The 21,117-nt window shown below is 44.9% G+C and overlaps 1 protein-coding gene across 1 annotated transcript in view; it reads left to right on the top strand.

The window, feature by feature from the left end:
* The first annotated feature begins 16,542 nt into the window (after nucleotides 1-16,542).
* CYRIA (CYFIP related Rac1 interactor A) overlaps nucleotides 16,543-21,117 on the top strand; it is a 68,139-nt gene continuing 63,564 nt past the window's right edge. Inside the window, 1 exon segment of the mRNA XM_080998058.1 lies at nucleotides 16,543-16,805. The gene's annotated coding sequence lies outside the window, so the exon portion shown is untranslated.

Below are 21,117 nucleotides of genomic sequence, written 5' to 3'. Positions count from 1 at the left end.
TACTTTTGTGCAATGTTTTTCTTGAGTAGCCAATAACATGTCTGTCCAACCACCACTAGTTCCTGCTGGTGCTTTGCATAAAGGTAAAGGTAAAGGGACCCCTGAGCATTAGGTCGAATCGTGGCCGACTCTGGGGTTGCGGTGCTCATCTCGCTTTGCTGGCTGAGGGAGCTGGTGTACAGCTTCCAGGTCATGTGGCCAGCATGACTAAGCCGCTTCTGGCGAACCAGAGCAGCGCACGGAAATGCCGTTTACCTTCCCGCCGGAGCGGTACCTATTTATTTACTTGCACTTTGACATGCTTTCAAACTGCTAGGTTGGCAGGAGCAGGGACCGAGCAACGGGAGCTCACCCTGTAATGGGGATTCGAACCACCAACCTTCTGATCGGCAAGTCCTAGGCTCTGTGGTTTAACCCACAGCGCCACCCACGTCCCTGGTGCTTTGCATAAATGAAGCCAAATTTGACAATTCGGCAGCTAAACACTAAGCCAAATGGATACATAACAAGCAGGAATTAACAAGGTGACCCCTACCCAAAGACTGAGGCTGCCACCCTTTCCCCACATTTAATAAAGTTGGGCTTCCTTCTCCCATACATTTGGTTTTTTCAGTTGTGGGGAAGCTTTGCCTGATGAAACTTCTATTGAAGCCACAAGAACAATGATTTGGGTGGGGGGCAGGGAGAGAGTTGGCAACCAAGAGCAAAAGAGGAGACACTGGAGGGGGCAAGTGGTAGGGATTGCTTGCTAATGGATATAAGGGGCTCCACTGCCATGGGGAGCACCCACCGTTTCTGGAAGCTCCCCTCTCCTCAGCAACACAGAAGGAGCCACTGGGAAGGGCAACAGACCTGCCATTTTCTCCACTTGCCCTAAAAAATAAATTTGAAATCCCCCAGCGGAAGGGAATGTCCTCCAGAGCATATAAGGCCCTATGCAGCTCAGGACCAGGCGACTTGAGAGACCGCCTTATTGCTTATACAGTGATACCTCGGGTTACATACGCTTCAGGTTACATACGCTTCAGGTTACAGACTCCGCTAGCCTAAGAACAGACCTCCAGAACAGACCTTCAGAACGAATTAAGTACTTAACCCGAGGTACCACTGTACACCCAAGAGATCACTGCAGTCCACGGGACAGTTTCTCCTGCAAAGGTCTCATAAGCTGCCTCTACAATAACTTGGAGTGGGGTTTTGAGTGTGGCCGCCTCTGTGCTGTGAAGTAGCATTCCTGTTGAAACCCGACAAGTGCTTTCTATCTGCGTATTTCTTTTTCCTGATAGGATTTCCCATCTGGATAAATGGGCCTCTTTTTTTACCATGAGCATTAGCTTTTTTTTCAGTCCTAAATGCATAGTATATGTGTTTTTAACTATTTATAATAATCTTATGTGTAAATTGCCTTGAGATGGTTGTTTAGAAGATTGCGGGGGACTCAATTATTATAATAACAACAACAATAAAAAATGGATAGTACTCCATGATAAGGGTTATAGGACGACAGGCATGGGAAAAAACTATTTTTACACACTTCTCTATAAATTCATGGTTTTGATAGGTTTCTGGTGGCCTTACACAATGCTTCCCCTCCCCCACAAAAAAAAATGTTTAGGGGTACTCTCATTTTCCTACTCATCTTGAAATACTACCCCTCAATGAGGCCAAACTTAGATTCACAAAATGTTTAGGGATATGCATACCCCTGCGTCCCCGTCCCCCCCAGAAAAAAGCACTGGCCTTATGACCTAGGGAGCCATTCATAGCAGCCAGCAGATCCGAGTTCTCTTTCTGTGTGTAACTGCCCAGATTAATGTCCAGAAGCAAAAAATAAAATAAAAAAAGGAGTGGTGAACAGCTTAAATGTTAAACCAATGGTTAAGATCTGCTGAGTTGTACTCATAGTATCTCCAAGGTCAGAAAAGTTGATAATTAGTTTGTGCAATGGGTTTTGCAACTTTTTTTTTTTAAATAAAAAAGAACAGTTTGATAAAAAATAATAATAACTAACTAACATACACAGGCTAGATAGGGCCTGGCAGAGCACCCATTCATTCATTTATTTTTTTGTTTGCACAGCAAACAGAACATTCAGAAGATACAGTTTCCCTTTCAGCTCCACGCAAGGGAAAGTTTTATCTGCTGAATTTCTGCCTTTCATGCAATAGTCAAAGCCACAAAGTGTCTTTCAGGGGAAACCGTGGAAGCCATATTAGCAAAGCAAAAGAGGAAGAGCAACAGTGATGTAAATTATACTGATACCACACCACTACCCTCCTTCTCCTCTCTATTCTAGCTCCCAGCTCCATCCCTTCTCTTAAACATCTTTTTGGTCAAACACAATCATTCATCACCAGCATTGCTGGCAGACCAGGAAAACCCCCAGCAAGGCTGTACTCTTGTGCCTTTAACAGTGCCTTGATCTGCAGAAATTAGGAGGTGAGGCTTCTGGCAGTATGCAGATAAATATTACAGGAGTTTAGCTGTGCCTCCCTGCAATGTAAGGGACATAGATACAGGACCGGATTTAGGTTTGATGAGGCCCGAAGCTACTGAAGGTAATGGGGCCCTTTATATGTCCAGCTGTCCTCTGTCAACAACAAATTGCCGCTGTTTTTTGCTTTGAATATATGCTATACAGTGGTACCTCGGGTTACAGATGCTTCAGGTTACAGACACTTCAGGTTACAGACTCCGCTAACCCAGAAATAGTACCTTGGGTCAAGAACTTTGCTTCAGGATGAGAACAGAAATCGCGTGGCGGCGGCGGCGCAGCAGCAGCGGGAGGCCCCATTAGCTAAAGTGGTACCTCAGGTTAAGAACAGTTTCAGGTTAAGAACAGACCTCCAAAACGAATTAAGTTCTTAACCTGAGGTACCACTGTATGGTAATTGATGGACCTAATAGTTATCTAAAGCCATTTGCACATAGCAAAAGATGTATTTTATCAAAGTAATTGTTGAAAAGTCTATGCAGAATGTAGGCACCCTATATATATAAATGATCAAACCAGTGATATTTTAGGGAGCAGGCTAGCAGGCGGGGCCCATTACTTATATCACAGGAGCCTACACAACACAAAACCCTGTTGCTGTATGGAGGTTTTATTTTATTTTATTTTTTATCTTATATTTTGGAAATGTACATCCATTTTTTTCCTTTAATTTTTTTTGGGGGACCCCAAGAGAGTGGGGCCCTAAGCTATAGCTTGTTTAGCTTATACATAAATCAGGCACTGCATAGAGCTATGCAAGGGCATAGCATGGGTTGCCAGTGGGGGGGACACCTGGCTTGCCAGTAGTACATGTGAAAAGGATCTAGGGATCTGAGTGGACCACAAGCTTAATGTGAGTCCAGATGGTGACGTAGCAGCAAAGAAAGAGAATGCTATTCTAAGGCTGCATCAACAGAAGTACAGTGTCCAGATCAAGTGAAGTAACAGTCCCACTCCATTCTGCTCTATTCACACAGGTGGCGCTGTGGTCTAAACCACTGAGCCTCTTGGGCTTGCCGATCAGAAGGTCAGCGGTTCAAATCCCTGCAATGGGGTGAGCTCCTGTTGCTCGGTCCCAGCTCCTGCCAACCTAGCATTTTGAAAGCACATCAAACTGCAAGTAGATAAATAGGTACTACTCCGGCGGGAAGGTAAACAGTGTTTCCGTGCGCTGCTCTTGTTTCGGTGTTCCGTTGCCCCAGAAGCAGCTTAGCCATGCTGGCCACATGACCCAGAAAAACTGTCTGTGGACAAACGCCGGCTCCCTTGGCCCATAAAGCGAGATGAGCTCCGCAACCCCAGAGTCGTCTGCAACTGGACTTAACTGTCAGGGGTCTTTTCCCTTTCCCTTTCTATTCTGCCTTGGTCAGACCACACCTGGAATACTGTGTCCACAATTTAGGAAGGATGTTCACAAGCTGGAACATTTGCAGAGGAGGGCAACCAAGAGGATCAAGGGTCTGGACCCTGAGCTTTATTAGGAATAGTTGAGGGAGTTGCGTATGTTTTGCCCGGAAAAGAGGAAATGGAGAGGAAGTTGGATTTTCAAAACAGCCAAACACTGATTTCCTTGATTGACATGAGCATGTGTAAGAGCTGGAAGTGTCCCGTGGCCCTCCAGACTGCAGTTTCAGCCAACCACAGCCAGTATGTAAGCTGGCTACAGGCAGATAAGATTTTTAGATGATGACATCAAAGTAATTATCAGTTAAAAAGAGAGGAAGAGTCGGTTACTTTGTCTCCTGAGCATCTCTTTATATATTTTATGTGGAGTGACTGCCATCTTCTGGATCTTACCTGTCAGGCTGAAAGAAAAACAGACTTCACTTGTATGCCTTACTTCTGCTATTTTAATCCAAACTGGCATTTCCCTCTGTCTCCACAGTTTAATTTCCACAAAAGCATGCTGCTCATATTCACTCTGTAAGTCAAAATAAATCCAAGATCCCATTTAGAAATGGCCAATTTCTGCTTTCGGCAACATAGTGACTCAATGCTTGCTTGTGACATATATGACAACAATGTATTCATTATTTATGCTTGTTTACCTCAGGATCAAATCATTTAGTTTATTGGTCCCGTTTCTATGATTCTGTAATTTTTGTATATTGTTTCCCCCTCTTTATTTGTTTTTCATTACTTTGACCCCTGATCTGGGATTGAGAACATTCAACAAAGTGATCAATAAAGCTTTTACAACATATACCATGGTCTTGCTCCTTATCCTTTCATTTTGAAAATGTTGGTTAAATTTAAAACTTGGCAAAATAATGGAAGCAGTTCACAAGCAGTAATGTTGAGATAACAGTTGATGCCAAGCTAAAATATCCTAGCAACAGCATGACAGAAACGGCAGACCCTCCACGTGTCCCTATTTTCCAGGGACGTCCCTGATTTAGAGAAGCTGTCCTGGTTTCTGATTTGATCCTGAAACATCCTGCTTTTCCTTAGGATGTCCCTATTTTCATTGGAGAAATGTTGGAGGGTATGGAGTTATCTGACCCCTGAACCGTCCAAAACACAATCCAGTATAGGGAAGCTTTTTCTTAATGCTTAATGTTTTATTATGTTTTTTATATATGTAGGGTTGCTATATTTTGAAGAGCAAAAAAGAGGACATATTTGAAAATTTCTACTTTTAACAATGGATCTCTATGACTACTCTCATTATAAAAAAGAGGACGTGCTCTGGAAAAAGGGGATATATGGCAACCCTATTGGAAGCTGCCCAGAGTGGCTAGGCAACCCAGTAAGATGTATGGGGTATAAATAGTAAAATTATCATTATTGAATTGGACATCCCTATTTTCACTGGAGAAATGTTGGAGGGTATGAAACAATACTTCAAAGTGTTTGCGTGTGTGAGAAGGATTTTTGCTGGTCTCTAAGGTGCTCCTGGACAATTTTTTTTCATTTTTTAAAAAAATATATATTTCAGCTCAGTGGCAGAGCATCTAGGAGCTCTTTCACATTTCAGCTTTCTCCGTGCCTAGAAAACAGGGGCAAAACTCGGCTTTATTTCACCTGGGGAAAAGACCCAATTGGCATCCCCTTGCATGCATTTGTGCGTGTGCACACACACACACACACACACACACACACACAGGCTGGGAGCCTCAGTGGTGTCTCTCTGGAGCTTTCACCCAGGCCAAAAAACCTGGCTAGTCCTCCCATAGCTATGGCTCTGCTAGAGAGCATGTGTATGAGCAGTTTTCCTCCCACCACCTCTCCTGCTACACTCTTTCCCAGGACTCAGAGAGGACTGCAGAGGGAGGAGCAGAAGCTGGTGACACGCAGGCGCAGTCTTCACCTGCTTGCACGCAGCTTGGGTGAGGGATATAAATAAGCTGAGGTTGGGGGTGGAGCCTCTCTGTTGCGGCCACTGCCTCAAAGGGTGCACCCCTAGGAACAGCTGAGACATGTAGGACTGATGCACATGCCCTAACTTGTAAGTGCACTTCTGACTATAAAGAGTTAATTCTTCACTCCAGACATTTCTAGCAAAATGTTGTGCTAATGGAAGAAGGGCATTGAACATCACCCAATGTGTTACAAGCATCCACCAGTTGTTGTTTTTTAGAGGATAGTTAATAAGAAAAAAGAGGGACGCGGGTGGCGCTGTGGGTTAAACCACAGAGCCCAGGATTTGCCGATCAGAAGGTCAGCGGTTCGAATCCCCGTGACGGGGTGAGCTCCCGTTGCTCGGTCCCTGCTCCTGCCAACCTAGCAGTTCGAAAGCACGTCAAAGTGCAAGTAGATAAATAGGTACCGCTCCAGCGGGAAGTTAAACGGCGTTTCCGTGCACTGCTCTGGTTCGCCAGAAGCGGCTTTGTGATGCTGGCCACATGACCTGTACGCCGGCTCCCTCGGCCAATAAAGCGAGATGAGCGCCGCAACCCCAGAGTCGTCCGTGACTGGACCTAATGGTCAGGGGTCCCTTTACCTTTACCTTTAATAAGAAAAAAGAGCATTTTTATATGGTATATGCTGCTAAATATTTTTACCATATCCCCCTGCCCTAACCACCTTTACTTGAAATGGTGTTGTGTTTATTTAAATTGAACTTCTTTTTTTGGAAAGCGACAATAGCAAATGAGCCAAAAAAACAACATCTCTTCAATATTGAAGTTGCATTTTAATCATTTTACTGCACCAACCACCACCCAAATCTGAGTCACAGTGAAATAAGCAGGGAAGTTTATTTCGTGCCAGGATTTCAGCACGTGACTTTTAAATCTTCTCTTTTGCATCGCTTGCCTCTGAAAATACTTTGGTGCCTGACCAAACACAAAACAAAACAAAACAAAACAAAACAAAACAAAACAAAACAAAACAAAACAAAACAAAACAAAACAAAACAGCCTAGTTAATGAAGTTTAAAAAAGGGCAAAGTGATTTACAAATCCTATCATTTCCACCAGATGGCGCTATTTGCCATGCACCTAAATTTAACCCCAATTTTGGATGAAACAAGATGATTGCTACCTTGCTGCTGCCTTTTCTAAAGGTCATAGAGGAGTCTGAACAATTTGCCCGTATCTATGCAATGTGAATAAGAATGCATATATGGTAAGAGGCCAATTAGCATCAGAGCTTGCTTGCTTTAGTATTAGACTTGAAGAGAGAAAGAGAGAGAAAATTCAGGCATATTTTGCATGTTCCTTCCCCCCCCCTTTTTCTTTTTTGTGTGGGTTAAAATGTGCACATCTAGTGCATCCAGATTCACAGTTTGCATGTGAAGAGAGCTTCAGCCTATATTTATACCTTGTATAGGACTGCTGTCTCTCAACGCCTCCAGACTGTCAGGACTTTGTGGGAGTGATTCAATCGCACACCAGAACATTAGGTTTTGTGCAAAGTGGATCAAGGGTCTCTGTGACTGCAGCTCAACAAATCCACTTACAAAACGCACACACCAGACTTTTTGCAGCTAGGTGAGTGACACAGAAAGGGCACAGATAAATTGGGGGCGAAGATGTGTACCAGGAAGATGTGTACCACAAGAAAATCAGAAGCTTCCACCGTGAAAAAATGTATCACTGAATGTGCATCTCTCTCTCCTCAGCCTCTCTCTGTGATTTGCGGATGCATCATCTTGTCAAAAAACACAATACACACAAGAGTTGGCTGGTCTAATTATTTTTGTTTTGTTAGGATGACAAGAGCACAGGCACATGTGTTTCCTGGTTGAGGTGAGGTTCCCATGGTCAGGATATGGAACGTTAGCATGACAAATGTAATGACTGTGTAGGAGGAAGTTCATTCCGGGAAAGGGGTATCCTATTCTTATTGTACTCTCACTCCTGTTTGATAGACTCTGCCCATTTCAGGGATCGACCACAGCAAATTTGGCGATATAGGAACCCTAACGCAGGAAGTAGAAAGTTTGAGAAAGCAAAGCAAAAAGGAAGACACAGCTGTGATTAGATTTGCCTTGGAAGACACCCAGCAACCAACTCTTACCACTGAGTGCAATCATAGACTTGTACAGCTGGAAGGGACTACGAGACTCATCCAGTCCAGCCCCCTGCAATGGAGGAATCTTTCACCCAGAGCGGAACTTGAACCCATGACCGTTAGATTAAGAGTCTCATGTCTCTTCTTGACTTAGAAACAAGTCCTGCTGAGTTCAATGAGACTTATTCCCAGCAGAGATCAGTGCCAGAATTCCTCCTAGCACAACTGGATTTCCCCCTCTGCTCCCGGCTCACATGCCCTCCCCAAATCTGCTCGAGATGGTGGGGAAAACCTTCCAAATAGCAAGGTGGTGCCAGAGAGGAGGAAAGGGGAGGTGATTCCATCAGGCAAGTAGAAAGGCTTTGCACTGATGGAATGATCTCCTTCAACTATGTCCAATGCAACTCAGTGACTGCAGTCATGGTAGCTTAATTGTAACCTACCTATAATTGCTCTGTACCACTTCAAGCTGCAGCTGCTGTTGGTGCCTGGGTACATGGAGAAAGACCTCGCTGGGCTTCTTGCACCATCTAGAGAACGCCAGGCAGGAGTGTTCTCCCCCACAAGCGACCCTCGGGATGATTCATCACTCTTCTTTCCCGACGCGCTTCTGCGACACATATCCGCAATACAAAAGCAGAGTCCAAGCAGAAGCTAGGCATTGGAGGTGTGGATTTCTAAGCTACTTTATTATGTACAAAACAGAGCAAAGGAAATCATGGCTCTTCTCTCCTTCATCTCCGAGAGAGCAGAAAAGCAAAAGTACAACATAACGGAACAGTGTAACTGAACTTCCGTTCTCATGACTCCAACACTATGGAATGTCAACACAGACATGTGAAAACAATCACACATCCTGCAATGGGAGGAATGAAATCCCAACAGGTGCGATTTTACCTGACTGGATGCTCGTCCAAAGAAAATTAAAAAAACACAGCTCACCTAGAAATCTAGTGTCATCCTATTTTCTATGCACTGGGATTTGGGGTGGGGGGAAATGTGTGTGGGAACATTCAAGCCTTTGAATCCTCACCAACAGTCTGAAGTGATATCACTAAAAAAAATGCTATTATCAGCTTTTTCTTGGAATTGGGTCTAAAAGTTCTGGCCTGTGAAAGAATATAACATAGCATAATTTTTTTCCTGAGCAAAACTATATTATTTGTTATTTGTATCTTGTGTGTGTATAATTATTTTTCATTTTTCTGCAGTATTGTTTCCCCTTTATTTGTATTTCAATATGTCATTGAACTATATGTTTATGATTGAATAAGCAAAAAAGAATTTTTTTTAAGCTTCTGATGATAACCGCGATAATTATTTCATTATATTGTAATTTTATTTTTCCTGTTTTCAAGTACAGATATGGGTAGAAATTACACACATATTTAAAAAACACCGTGAAAATGCTTTTAAAAACCCCCGTTTTTAAAAAGGCATTGAATTTCGCATAGCTCACTGCCACCATCTAGTGTCACATTTGTATGTTGCATTTTTACAACACATTTAAAACGCTTTATTTGCAGCTGTGTAGCTGAGTCCATGGTGAACCTACAGGATCAGCAGCTGGCAGCCATCAGCCCTTTGTACCTTTCTTAATCGGAACTAACGCTTAATTAAAGGGGAAATTAAAAAAGAAAGGAAATGTTTTTGAAAAGGGTGTTTTTAGACCTATAACACTAAATGGAAGATAAAGAGATTAATCAAGACATCTTTTGCCATAGTTCTTGCCCTCTTAGTCCAAAACTTAGCACCTACTGCATCTGCTGCGATTTTCACAGTTTTACATTGTTTTCTTACAGAATGATCTGATGAACCCTTTCTGGTGGGATATCCAAATTTACATATACTACCATGTTTGAGGGACGTGGGTGGCGCTGTGGGTTAAACCACAAAGCCTAGGACTTGCCAATCAGAAGGTTGGCAGTTCAAATCCCTGGGACGGGGTGAGCTCCCGTTGCTCGGTCCCTGCTCCTGCCTACCTAGCAGTTTGAAAGCACATCAAAGTGCAAGTAGATAAATAGGTACCACTCTGGTGGGAAGGTAAACGGCATTTCCGTGCACTGCTCTGGTTCGCCAGAAGCGGCTTAGTCATGCTGGCCACATGACCTGGAAGCTGTACGCTGGCTCCCTTGGCCAATAAAGCGAGATGAGCGCTGCAACCCCAGAGTCGGCCATGACTGGACCTAATGGTCAGGGGTCCCTTTACCTTTACCATGTTTGAAGGCAATTGTAGTTGTGTGAAAGCTGATAACGATGCACACAGGACTCCGCAAGAATGTCGCTGCAAATGCTTTAAAAGCGGCAGGTGTCTTGCAGCAGATAGCATGCAAAATAGCATGCAAAATCAACAGCAACCCACAACAGTTTGCTCAAAATTCTTCCCCTGGCTTCAGTCTCAAAACATGGTATCTGCAAGTTAGCACCACCAAGGAAATAGCCTCTAACATTTCTCCAATGTAAATAGGGACGTCCCATTCCGTAATGGTAATTTCTCTATTTATATCCCCACACATCTTACTAGGTTGCCCCAGCCGCTCTGGGCAGCTTCCAACATATATAAAAGCATAATAAAACATTAAACTTTTTTTTTAAAAAAAACCTTCCCGATACAGGATTGCCTTCAGACAGCTTGGGGGGGGGCAGATAACTCCATACTCTCCAACATTTCTCGAATGAAAATAGGGACATCCTAAGGAAAAGCGGGACATTCCAAGATCACATCAGAAACCAGGACAGCTTCTCTAAATCAAGGACATCCCTGGAAAATACGGACACTTGAAGGGTCTGCAAGGACACCATGCCAGAAATCGTAATTATGAGAAAAGAAGAAGAAGAAGAAGAAGAAGAAGAAGAAGAAGACGACGACTTTGGATTTGATGTTCCGCTTTATCACTAACCTAAGGAGTCTCAAAGCGGCTCACATTCTCCTTTTCCCTTCCTCCCCCACAAGAAACACTCTGTGAGGTGAGTGGGGCTGAGAGACTTCAAAGAAGTGTGACTGCCCAAGGTCACCCAGCAGCTGCATGTGGAGGAGCAGGGAAGTGAACCTGGTTCACCAGATTACGAGTCTACCGCTCTTAACCACTACACCACAGGCTGAAAATCTGTCTAGTTTACTTTGAGGTACTTCTATTCATGGGCATGAGAGATGATGTCAGAAAGTATGGGAGAATTTTATATATATATATATATATACTCTGGGAGTGGAAGTTTATTCTTTCCTTTCCTGTTTTGTGTATCTGTGTGTTTACAGGCCAGGGGAGGTAAGCTGCAGTTAAAGAACCAAGCCAGAACATACATAGGTTTTGTACTCATCCTTGGAATAAACATCCTAAAATTTCGGCAAACATTTTACCCTACCTTCCCAGACATTTTCGGGTTTTTTGCTATGATAGATATAGCCACGTTACGGCCATGTTTCCCACCATCAAATTCTCCAGGTCCTCTGCTGATATCAGTTACACTGAAGTGAATTCAGGCATTGCAATGTGGAGGTTTTGGGCTGCTATAAGTGGCGCAGATGTTTGCAATCCATGTGGAAATTCTGGCCCTGACCCAGCTTGATGGAAGAACAACATATGGCCTATATATGAGTCCCCAGCTGCATCAGAAGATGTGCTATCCTGCCAATTCCATGGTACTTGAATAAACATTGCAGTGCAGTTCTTGACAGCACCTGTATCAATTCCACGACCAGAAGCTGCTACCACCTGTCTTAGTTAGGGTATCCATTACTGAAAGGGTCTTTTCCATTGAAGCTGACACCAGGCAGGTGCTCAGAAAAATAATAGAGCTATTTTCTGCCTTTTCCCTTGTTTGCTTGGTAACTTATGAACGTTCACCAGTGATTGAACCTCACTTTGCTACCTGTGAGAAGGCTGTAGGTTGATCGCCTGCAAGGAGGCAAAACTCAAATTACTTTGTTGTTGCAACATCAAAAGAACAAGTTATGTTACTGCATAACTCAAACTTTCCGAAATTCTCCATCTTTGGCTAATGTTTTCCGTCAAGTATGTCTTTTCTGTCTGTAGATCTCTCAAAGGTAGAAAACATCGTTCCAACAAACCCTTTTAATCTATTGTGCTAGGATTAAAAGCATGCAAAATGTTCCTTTAAAAATATAAAATGGAATCAGAAATAGACACAGAGTTCTTCTTTCAAAAGCACACATGGCGTATAGATTATCTGTCGTTGTAAGGCAAGGTAGCCAAGATATTATTAAATCATTTTGGGCAGCTATTTTTCAAAAGGTGCTGCTCTTCTCTCTGCCATTGTTTCATTGTGGCATTGTGGTGTGATGTCAGATCAGCACACCCTAAATCAATGCTCCTCTTCCCCCAGTGCAAGACGGCAGACGTACAATCCCACCAGAGATCATTCTACTGCAGTGTTGGCTATCAGCTGGAATATCCATAGCTCTGATGTTGTGGTCACATTGTGTTTCTAACAAAGGCAGACATTTTCAAACTTCCATAGGTTAAGAAAAGGATCTGCATGCTCACATACTAATTTTATACTTCTATTAATTCTACAGATGGTTCTCTGAATAAAGCACTGACACGCTTTTTTGCAACTACCAGTGTAACAATATGAATAATAATAAATAAATTGTGCTGATGATGATCCCCTGCCCATTTGGCTGGGTTGCTGGATGGGATCTAAATTATCTGTTGCTTGGGTGTCCCGTATTTGAAAAAAAGGTACGGTAAGCAGTAAATATTCACATTTATTCCTGCTCAAATAGAGAAGAACTTGTTAAAGTGACCTGATTTTTAATGGGTATGTAAGATTTGTATATATGTGTGCAGGAATGCACACAAACAAATCCCATTAAAAATATTCATATGTCTAAAGTCTATTTTAGCCATGCGCTCAAATCTCTGGTCTTATATTTGTGGCCCAGAGCTAGCATCTTGAAATCACTTGATTACAATAAACAGAATACATTGTTAGGGATCCAAAAATATAATACTGTTGCCAAGGTTACCATGCAACTGAAAATGCGTTTCCACCAAGAAGCTGAAATCATTTTGGTAGCCTAGTAATATTAACAGGATCTGAGTAAATATGAGATCTCGGCAACTGGTGATCGTATTAAGAATGTTGCCCAGTTTTTGTGAAATCTCTTTTACCTGTAACCAAATATATTTTGTGAAATGTCAAAATGCCCAGGACGGCTGTCCTTATCATTGCATTGCATAATTGTATTTTTGGTCAAGTGCACTTTACTTATACAATAGAGATTCTGTCATTGCTTAATGTGGGATATATAGAAATAGCCCTTCGTAGGGCACAATTATTTCCCGTGGTTCCAATGTGGAAGGTTCCGATAGGCAATATTTTTAGCTCCTTCTCTGTTTGTTTGTGAAGGCATCTTGTTTTAGTCTCTGTTATTTCCCATAGGTACGTTCCATGGCATCTGTGGGGTTTGATGTTATATTTCTGCAAACAGGTTTGCTGTGATCACTTCATGGTGCATGGTAATGGTTTTGTGTGGGAGACGAGATGCTTAAACAAATGCTGTTGCCAACAGCTATCTGCTGCAAGTGTGCAACCTACTGTGCTGACGGCTGGGAAATGTTACGTCATGGACTGGTTGGACGCAGAGGAATGGTTGAAGGCATCAGCTGGGGAACCCCCAAAGAAAGAAGGCTCGGAGCCCAGGGGGTGGGACGACAATGAATGGTCAGAGGGAGAAGACTGAGAGGGGGAGGTATCTGAAGCTGAAGAGGTGACAGGGTTTAGTGAGCAGGGAGAGTCTGTGCTAGAGAGAAGTCCAGAATCAGAAACGGAAGCGGGAGAGAAGGGATGCCCAGAGGCTGATGAAGAAGCACAGGGGGGTCTCCCCCTTCTGCTACGACAAGCTCCCCTCCCCTCTCCCAGAGGAATGAAGGGAGAGGAGCACAGGCAGGTAGGCATGCTGGCACAGTCTCAGATTGCTTGGGGAAAACCTTGGAGAGGAGGAGATTTAGGCATTTGTGGGAAGGCGGGGACCTTTAGTCTCTGCAACTGCCTCACCGGGGCAAGACCTACCAAAGAGAGTTGCTGTGTTTGTTAGACCTGGTTACCTGAGCAGATCCTGGGGTTGTTTTTTTTTCTAATAAAGAGTTGCCTTTGCCTACTCTGTGAAGTTTACAGAGAGCTCACTTCTGACATGTTAATAGGGGAGAGCGGATCAGCCAGAACCGCAGGCATGCAAGACTTGCCAAAGGGCCAAATGTATGGGAATCGTGATGCTGTATAAGGAGTTCCTGGCCAAGGAAATCCAGGGGAAATCCACACCAGGCAAAGAAGAATACAGAATGAGGAACTCGGGGGAAACCCAGGCTGAGAAACCCGGGAGAAACCCCCAGAACCAAATGAGGAAAACTTTGCTGATGTGTGGAGAACTGGAGCTTCCTTTCACGGGTGATTAATGCAGATGCGAATAGCAGGGAAATAGTTTCTGCAAGCACCCGCCACTTGCCTCACTTCTTTAGGCCTCTTAGGCTGCTGATGTTCTGCAAACAGGCTGAGGGGGGGGTCCCCCCCACACACATGTTGTGGACTTGCAAGAAAGCAAGGGTATTTTTAGAAATGATACATGACGAGACCAAAAAAAGAAAAGAAAGAAAGATGTTTAAAATGAGTACAGTGGTACCTCAGGTTACATATGCTTCAGGTTACAGATTCCGCTAATCCAGAAATATTACCTCGGGTTAAGAACTTTGCTTCAGGATGAGAACAGAAATCGTGCTCCGGCGGCACGGCAGCAGCGGGAGGCCCCATTAGCTAAAGTGGTGCTTCAGGTTAAGAAGAGTTTCAGGTTAAGAACGGACCTCCTGAACGAATTAAGTACTTAACCCGAGGTACCACTGTATATCAAAAGGGCCCGAAGTACTTCTGTTAGGGATTATAGGGGCAGAATTTATTTATTTATTTAAAATCAAAAGTTGTTTATGTATGTAACAGCACCAGCTAGGATTCTATATGCACAGAAATGGGAGGAATAAGAAGTTCCAACCAAAGAAGAATGCACAGGTAAAATAATAGACAATACAGAACTGGTTTGTTAAGTATTTTTATTTGTTTACTTGATCAGGGAGGGGGGGCCGCTGCTACGCCCAGGGTTGAAACTTAACAAAATATAATTGGGGAGAAAAGGCTGGTGATGTTCACACACTCATATGCTGGTTCCCGGCTCCTGCTCCTAACGCAGCACACCAATCCCACATCCCAAATCAGCCGAGTTGCGCTTCTTCTGCCCCATTCTTCTTCTGATCTTAGGCTGTATAAGGAGATTATGTTGAGCTGCGTAATCATCTCCGAGCTAGATGGCATTTGGCTCTGGGCCCATTGTATGCTGGAGGCTGCCCCTCTTATCTCACATATTACAAGCCGGCATATATCTGCCTAGTCCTTCCCAGCGAAACCATGTAGTGAGGGGTTTGTAAACAGCTGTCAGACTTGCTTTCAACCGTGGGCTGCCAGAACTATATGACAATCTAAGGGGGTCAATATTGACAATCGGCATTCTAGTCACTGGTCACATCTTCCCTTTCATTGAAATGTTGACTAGACGTCATGTGGCCCCCGAGCCATCTGAAGGCAGCCCTGTATAGGGAAGGGGTTTTTATGTTTAATTAGGGTTGCCATATTTCAAAAACTGAAAATCTGGACAGAAAAGTTCTTTGGCTTTTTTTGTTTGTTTGTTTGCAAAACCAGACGTTTTTGAGCTGTTTTTGAAGATTTTTGCCCAGGCGCTGCTTGCAGCTTCAGCATCTCCATTAAATTCCTGACATTTGCAACCCTAAGTTTTAGTATGTTTTATATATGTTGGAAGTCGCCCAGAGTGGTTGGGGCTACCCAGCCAGATGGGTGGGGTATTATTATTATTATTGAATAGGACTCCCTATTTGCATCAGAGAAATGTTGGAGGGTATAAAATGCGCACATGGGTGGTGCCAAACTGGGTCTTTGTCCTGGGTGAAATAAAGCCTAGTTTTGGCCCTGCTTTGTGTGGTGAACCACCCCGAGCCCCACGAGTATAGGGCGGTATACAAATTTAATGTGGGGGACGCTGTGGTCTAAACCACGGAGCCTCTTGGGCTTGCTGATGGATAGGTCAGCGGGTCGAATCCCCTGTGACGGTGGTGAGCTCCCATTGCTTTGTCCCAGCTCCTGCCAACCTAGCAGTTCAAAAGCACACCAGCACAAGTAGACAAATAGGTACCACTGTGGCAGGAAGGTAAACGGCGTTTCCGTGCACTCTGGCACTCGTCAGGTATCCCGTTGCACCAGAAGCGGTTTAGTCGTGCTGTCCACATGACCCGGAAAGCTGTCTGTGAACAAACACTGGCTGAGCGCTGCACCTTTGACTGGACTTAGTCCGGGGGTCCTTTACCTTTACCTACCTACACATTTAATAAATTGAATGTTAATTAAATTAATCCCATGGAGTTTGCCGCCTTGCGCCTTTCTGTTGCCAAGAAACCCGGACACCAGGTGGGGGAGGGGGTGTTAGCTGTCCGTATTTGTGTGTGAGGGAGTGAGAGCGAGAGAACGGAAACATCGCCTGCCGAGGAGGAGAAGCCCACTCTGCCTTGGCAACGGGCTGCGGCGGCGCTCCATCGCTGACAGGCAATCCGGAGCGCCTCCCCTCGCCGACGAGCGCGCCGGAGGACGAGGAGAAGCGGCTCGCGGGGAGTGTCCCGCCCGCCTCTCCTCCCTCTTTCGGCCGCCTCCTCTTCCCTTTTCTCCCTGGCGGAGCTGGGTGGGCTCCTCTTTCCGAGGAGCCTGGCTGGGCACGGCTGCTGAGTGCTCCGCTGACTGCTGCGGTGTCGTGGAGGAGCGCGGAGCGCGCCAGGAGCCGGTGAGGGCGCGCGGGGCGCACAGCGCAGCGAGGTTTGGCGCGGGGAGGCGCACCCGGAGCCACCGCTTTCCGGACTGGGAATCAAGCGCTGCGTTGGATGGAAGGAAGGGAGGAAGAAAGGGAGGGAGGGAGGAAGGAAGGGGCCCGGCCTGCGGCGGAGCTGTGCTGGAAGGCGGGCTGAGGGGAGCGCGCGCTGGGGTGCCACCGGCCAGCAGGGTAGCTCTTGCCTCGAGCGGGGTTTGGGCATCTCCCAACGTCTCTCCCTTTCCTCCCGGGCCTGTTTTTGTTTCTATCCTTTTTCGCCTTGCTCTTTCTTTCCCTGGGATCGTAGGAACTAAGTCCTAGGGGCCGAGGGCCCTTTGCCCCCCCCCATAAAATTTGGGTCCCCAAATGGTGTGGGTCGTGCTCCCCGTCATGTGATCGATGGCGCGATGTTTCCGTCCATATTTTATTCAAGTTGGCACCCCGGGGGTTATTTGGTTGCCCCGCGCCCCGCCCGTGAATCCCAAGCGCGGCCGCGTTTACTCGCGAGTAAGCCTCCATTGCGTTCCTCCAAAACGAAACGCGCGCAGGGCGGTGGGGGGTTGCTGAGCCCGGGTGGCGAAAGGCACCTGCTGCCGCGTCTCCTTCCTTCCTCCGTGACCTCGGCTTGAACTGTGATTTGGACGGAAGGCTTGCTAAAGGGATTAAAGAGATGGCGATGCCTTCTCACGTGCCTTTCCGGCAACCCACCCGCTCCTAGTTTTAAGCCAAGTTCCTGCGTTGCAGGGGGTTGGACTAGGTGAGCCATGGGACTCTTCCAACTCCACAATTCTATGATTCTATGATATGGGACTGGGGGTCCATGCCTGTTGTGGATCTTGGGGAAGACGGACTTCAAGTGTTTTGCCTCTGATACTCCTTCCTTACCACCCCCCACCCTGTTGAGGGTGGATTGGCCTTTTATCGGTTAAAATCTGGTTTCTGTTCTGCCTGGTTTTCTCCCCTCATGTGCAGCCTAGGATGCCCTCTTGCTGGTATCGATTCTCATTTTTGTTATCCTTCTCTCTGCGACATAAGGAGGTCATATATCGGTTGGATAGCTTTTTTGCCGGCATCTGATTGTGTGGACTGGTGGTATCCAGCAGCTTTGACCCTGCTGATGTTCTTTGTGGAGATATTTCAGGCCTGGCAAAATAAATAAATAAACGGCATGCATTTGAAACTGCGTTCAGATCATTGCAATCAAGCTATGGTTGTTGGCCGCCCAATGCGTCTCTTTCTGTGTGCACTCTTTTGAGTGGCAGCCATGTGGCTCCTGTGTTAACCCCGCGTAATGATGCCACCAAACTCTGGGGAGGACCTACCATGGAAAAGGGGTGGATTGCATAGGTGTTCATAAATGTCCTTGCTTAGAAATTATGTAAACAAAGATAAAACATAGCTGAAATCCACGAACCCGTCAAAAACAAATATATGTAAAACCATCATCGTGAAGAAACAAATAGCAAATCAGTGGAAAAAACTGAAGCCCATTTAGGTAGCTAAATGCATGTGTTCCTGAACCTGCTTCCCAAACAGCAAAGTGTTTGTCAGCAGGTGCCTAAAGCAATATTGTGAGGGGCAGTAGGTAAGAGAGAATGCCAAGGTAACACAAAAGGAATGGACGTACAAAGCTTGGGGAAGAAGAACCAGTTCTTGTATTTAGGAAGGGCGAATGGTGCAGTCCTCTCAGAATGAGTACATGGTACAGTCCTTTCAGAAAGATGTTCCATCTGTATTCTGATGACAGACCTGCCGTCTGCCGGAATGAGTATTCTTGAAACACTCATTGGGAAAAGATAAATACAGCTTAAGCATTAACACAAATAAAAGTACCGTATTTTTTGCACCATAACACTCACTTTTTTCCTCCTAGAAAGTAAGGGGAAATGTCTGTGCGTGTTATGGAGGAAATGCCTACGGGTGGCATGCCTACGGATTTTCCTCCTCTAAAAACTACGTGCGTGTTATGGTCGGGTGCGTGTTATAGAGCGAAAAATACGGTATTTGTTGAGGGTGAGGATAAAAAAAAAAGATAGCAGTTTGAAAGTGGTCAAAAGTGTACCTTGCGTCCAGAGCAAGGGACTTGCAGCTCACATCAGCACCAGCCAGCATGCCTAGTGGTCAGAGATGTTCCAAGTCTTGGTCCAACTGCATCTGAAAGGCCACTTGTGGTAAATCCATGATTCCTGATACATTTTTGTTTCTACTTTAAATCAGCTGCAGGGGTGTGTGCATGCAAGTTCAGTTTGGACGGTGGTGGCTGGTGAGGAGGCGGTGCTTTGTTTCCGTCATCCAAACCTTTCCCCGCCTGGAGCTGGTTGGAACGCCTTGTATTCTGTACCAACAGCACTGCTCCAACTCAGCTGCAAGATTGGATACTGTGATTGGGCCTACTTCACATGACATTTTTAATGCATATGGAAAGATCTAGGTCAGGCATCCCCAACCTGCCGCCCTCCAGATGTTTTGGCCTACAACTCCCATGATCCCTAGCTAACAAGACCAGTGCTCAGGGATGGTGGGAATTGTAGTCCAAAACATCTGGAGGGCCGAACGTTGGGGATGCCTGATCTAGGTATAAGTTGAATATTTGCACTTGCTGTACATTTTGTGCCCCCCCCCCCCCATTCTCAGTTTTGGAATTCGGAAGTTTTGCACGTGAAATTAAGCTGCACACAGTAGATGGTTTCTTGAGCTTGCCGGTTGAATTGGGAAAGGGTGTGTTTGTGTACATAGCGATTTGTGTTAACTTTCAGTGGTTCTGTCCTCTATTCAAAGTGGTGGTCAGGTTTTGGATGAGAGCAGTGTATGGCTGTCATTACACTAAGGCTGTAGCAAAAATTTCAGAAGCATCTGAAACTACTGTGTAGGCTTGTATGCACGACACATTTCCCATTGCTCTTGCTCACTGTATGGAGCAAATTGCCACTAATTGCAGCATTACTCCAAATTATGGCTATGTTTTAGAAGCTCCGATGGATTTAAAAGCGTTTTCTGAAAATTATTTTTAGAAAGACAGGAGCTGGCAGAGTTAATTCTGCCTCCATATAACCTGCATTCTCCCTTTTAGTCATGAGGGTTAAAATCGCCTTAGCTTTCAAAACAAGGTTTGATTCGGCAGTTAAGACTTCACAGAAGTTTTCAAATACAAAAAGAGGCTGCCCCCCCAAGGAAGGGGTGTCATGAGCTGGTAATGTGGCTGGGATCCTTCCTAATGGTTGCTATTTATTTGGGTCATGGTATTGCTTTGCGGTGCCAACAAGGGCTCTTGTGTTCCAGGATCTTCATTAATATATTGGCAAAGAGATGGAAAAATCCATTTCCCAGACAGCTTACTGTCTTGTGCCAGGCCATACTAGAGGGACAAGGCAAACAGAGAATGGTCGAGCAATGCAATCAAATCCTGCACAATTAGAATTGCTTCACTTTAAAAGAGAGCCATTGCCTGCTTCAAGCACTGGGTCTTCTTTCCTCTTGTGTCCTCAGTAGGAGGACCCAAACTCTTGTTGGGTGTGTCGACTTTCAGTTTTCTTCATGTATATGGATCCTGTTCATGTTATATGGATCTCGTGTGCTTCAGTAAGATTTCAGTATTTTTGCTGTGTTTCACTTTCCTCCTGGAAGGAGGAGAAATCTCACTAGCTGTGTACTGTACCCACTTTTCTTTTAAAATGTACAGCTGTATCTTAGTCTGACTCCTAGTCCCCCCCTCTCTCTTTGGGCAGCTGTTAGAATTTAGCTGTGGGCACAAACCAACCTCTCCTTGTCCTGAAGCACAATGGTGGGCCGCGATTCGCAGGGAGGAATCTTGACTTCCAGCTGTTTAGCAAGAGCAGCAACAAAATGGCACGTATAGTATACATGTGATTTCACCTCCTGAAATTATACTGCTGAAAGCTTGGGGTAGCAGGACTGGCTTTTTGTGTAGAAGGACTGTAGGCTCTATTTGTTTGGGTACAAGAGACTCTCAGTTTATGTTCCAGGGATAGCGCATAAAGCTAAAACCCCATATAGTCAAAACACATTGGGTGCAATGGCTAGTAGGATTGCCAGAGCCTTTTTCCTGGACACCTGACCCCTTTCTATTTTTTCTTTTTAATTTGCCAAGCATGTAGAGCTGAATGTGCACAAGTTAAATACCAGTATGTGTAAGTTGTGGGTCTGCTGTACTCAAAACCAATGCCCGTGCTCAGAATTTTCATTATTTCTAAGCATATGCCATTTGCACCAGGCTTTAGTTGTTCCACAAGGAGGGCTTATTTTATTTTATTTGTTTCTATTTTATTTG

This window comes from Podarcis pityusensis (assembly GCF_964106645.2).
Source record: "Podarcis pityusensis genome assembly, chromosome: 3".
Classification (NCBI taxonomy): Eukaryota; Metazoa; Chordata; class Lepidosauria; order Squamata; family Lacertidae; genus Podarcis; species Podarcis pityusensis.
This window is presented reverse-complemented; position numbering and strand designations above follow the sequence as displayed.